This window comes from Orycteropus afer, unplaced genomic scaffold, assembly GCF_000298275.1.
Source record: "Orycteropus afer afer isolate SDZICR_OR568_19922 unplaced genomic scaffold, OryAfe1.0 scaffold00042, whole genome shotgun sequence".
NCBI classification, from domain to species: Eukaryota; Metazoa; Chordata; class Mammalia; order Tubulidentata; family Orycteropodidae; genus Orycteropus; species Orycteropus afer.
Window position 1 is genome coordinate 9,438,624 of NW_006921629.1, and position 3,613 is coordinate 9,442,236.

The following is a 3,613-nucleotide window of genomic DNA, read 5'->3' on the forward strand; positions in this document are numbered from 1 at the left end:
CCAATCACAGCATCAGAACTCTAAGCATGTGAGAGAGAGTGGGAACCTCCCAGAACATTGTATTGTGCCACGCCCAACAGAAATAACCCAGGTGGGCGACTTTAAAATCAGGATCTCCTCAGTTGCTAATAGCAATTCCCACCTTGGAGTTTACAAAGACTTATGGGTGAAAAGCCACACTAAGTAATTTACTACACCGCAGTATGCAGCTATTAATCTGGCCAATGCCTTTTTCTCAATACCAGTTTCAAAGGATCATCAGAAGTGGTTTGCCTTCAACTGGCAAGGCCAACAATATACTTTCACAGTGCTTCCTCAGAGGTATATCAGCTCCCCAGCACTATGTCATAATTTAGTCTGAGGGATGGGAGCTCTGGTGGTGTAGTGCATAAGGCATTTGACTGCTAGCCAGAAGGCTAGCAGTTCAAACCCACCAGCCACTCCTCGGAAGGAAGATGAGACAATCTACTTCCGTAGCGATGCCGCCTCAGAAACCCAAGGAGAGGTCACTATGAGTCAGATCCAAAGATCCAACTCAATGTCAGTGAGTGAGTCAGTGAGGGATCTTGATCACCTTTCCCTTCTACAAGACATCACTCTGGTCCATTATATTGATGGCATTATGCTGATTAGACCTAGCAAGGAAGATATATTCATGGCTCCACACTGACTTGTGAGACATCTGCATGCTAGAGGGTGGGAAATTAACCCAACAAAAATTCGGGCACCTTCTACTTCAATGAAATTTCTAGGGGTCCAGTGGTGTGGATCATGTCAAGATATTTCTACTAAAATGAAGGATAAGTTATTGCATCTGGCCTCCCCCACAACTAAAAAGGAGGCACAATGTCTGGTTGGCCTCTTTGGATTTTGGAGGCAGCATATTCTTCATTTGAGTGTGTTGCTTTGGCCTATATATCAAGTGACTTGAAAAGCTACTAGTTTTTGAGTGGGGCCCAGAACAACAGAAAGCTCTGCAACAGGTTCAGGCTGCCACACAAGCTGCTCTGCCGCTTGGGCCATACCCAGCTGATCCAGTGGCACTTGAAGTGTCTGTGGCAGATAGAGATGCTGTTTGGAGTTTTTGGCAGGCCCCTATTGGTGAATTGTAGCACAGACCCTTAGGATTTTGGAGCAGAGCCCTGCCATCCTCTGCAGATAACTACTCTCCTTTTGAGAAATAGCTTTTGGCTTGTTACTGGGCTTTAGTAGAAACTAAACATCTAACCATGAGCCACGAAGTCACCATGAAACCTGAGCTACCCTTCATGAACTGGGTGTTGTCTGACCCACAGAGTCATAAAGTTGGACGTGCACAGCAGCACTCCATCGTTAAATGGAAGTGGTATATAAGAGATCAGGCTCAAGCAGGACCTGAAGGCACAAGTTGTGTGAGGAAGTGGCCTATGGTCTCCACTTCAGTCACATTACCTTTCAGCTCCCAGTCTGCTCCTATGGCCTCATGCAGAGTTCCTTATGATCAGTTGACTGAGGAAGAGAAAATTCATGCCTGGTTTACAGATAGTTCTGTGCGATATGCAGGCACCAATCATGAGTGGACAGCAGCAGCACTGCTGTCCCTTTCTGGGACTTCTCTGAAGGGCAGTGGTGAAGGGAAATCCTCCTAATAGGCAGAACTTCAAGCCATGCATCTGGCTGTTCACTTTGCATGGAATAAGAAATGGCCAGATGTATGATTGTATACTGATTCATGGACAGTGGCCAATGGCTTGGCTGGATGGTCTGGAACTTGGAAGGAGCACGTTTGGAAAATTAGTGACAAGGAGATACGGGGAAGAAGTATGTGGATAGATCTCTCTGAATGGACCAAAGGAGTAAAGGTATTTGTGTCTCATGTGAATGCCCACCAAAAGGTGACCTCGGCAGAGACGGACATTAACAATCAGGTGAATAGGATGACATGTTCTGTGGAAACCAGTCATCCTTTTCCCCCAGCTACTCCTGTCATTGCCCAATGGGCTCATGAACAAAGTGCCATAGTGGCAGGGATGGAGGTTATGCTTGGGCTCAGCAACATGGACTTCCCCTTACCAAGGCTGATTTGGCTACTGCCACTGCTGAGTGCCCAGTCTGCCAGCCGCAGAGACCAACACTGTGTCCGTGATACGGAACCATTCCTCGAGGTGATCAGCCAGTAACCTGGTGGCAAGTTGATTACATTGGACCACTGCCATTATGGAAAGGACAGCGTTTTGTTCTTACTGGAATAGATACTTATTCTGGATATGGATTTGCCTTCCCTGCATACAATGCTTCTGCAAAAACTACCATTCATGGACTTACAGAATGCCTTATCCACCATCATGGTATCCCACACAGCATTGCTTTGGATCAAGGGACTCACTTCACAGCAAATAAAATGCGGCAATAGGCCTATGCTCATGGAATTCACTTGTCTTACCATGTTCCCCATCATCCTGAAGCATCTGGCTTGATAGAACAATGAAATGGCCTACTGAAAACACAATAGGTGGCAATACCTTGATGGGTTGGGGGTGGGGCAATGTCCTCCAAGAGGCCATATATGCTCTAAACCAGCATCCAATATATGATGCTGTTTCTCTAATAGCCAGGATTCACAGGTCCAGGAACCAAGGGGTAGAAATGGGAGTGGTACCACTCACTATTACCCCCAGTGACCCACTCAAAAAAAATTTTGCTTCCTGTCCCTGTGAACCTGTGCTCTGTGGGTCTGCAGGTCTTAGTCCCAAAGAGAGGAACACTCCCCGCTGGAGACACAATACTGATTGCATCGAACTAGAAGTTAAGAATACCACCTGGCCATTTTGGCTTCCTCATGCTGCTGGATCAACAAAGAAGGAAGTTACTGTAATGGCTGGTGTGAGAGACCTTGACTACCAAGGTGAACTTGGATTGATATTACATAAAAAAGGTAAAGAAGAATATGTCTGGAATACAGGAGATTCTTTAGGATGTCTCTTAGTACCACCATGCCCTGCGATTAAAGTCAATGGAAAACTACAGCAACCCAATTCTGATATGATTGCTAATGGCCCATACCCTTCAGGAATTAAAGTTTAGGTCACCCCACAAGGCAAAGAGCCACAACCAGCTAAGGTCTTTGCTGAGGGTAAGGGAAATCTGGAATGGGTGGTAGAAGAAAGTAGTTCTGAGCATCAGCTACAACCACATAACCAGTTGCAGAAACGAGGACTGTGATTGTTATATTTCTTCATTGTATGTGTGCATCAAATATTTTTGTTTTCTTCAGTTATGAACTATAAAATGTAAACAGGGTTAATGCAATTTTGGTTGTACGTGTGTTAGTGTATCATGTTAGGCACAAATACGACTTTACAATTGTCCTTATTTAGAGATTATATGTAGTTAAGGAGATGTGTACAACTGCCAAGTTGACAAGAGGTGGACTCTGATAGTTGGGGTTATGTGTCAATTTGACTGGACCCCAAGTCTGAGTGGTTTAAGCAGTTGTGATGTGGTTATTCCCATGATGAGATTGGATGTATATGCTTTGAGCAGCTAGTCCGTTGAAAGGGAGTTTCCCTAGGGGTGTAGACTGCTTCTAATGTATATAGGATGTCTTGGGGGGGGGGGGGAAGAGAACCGTCTG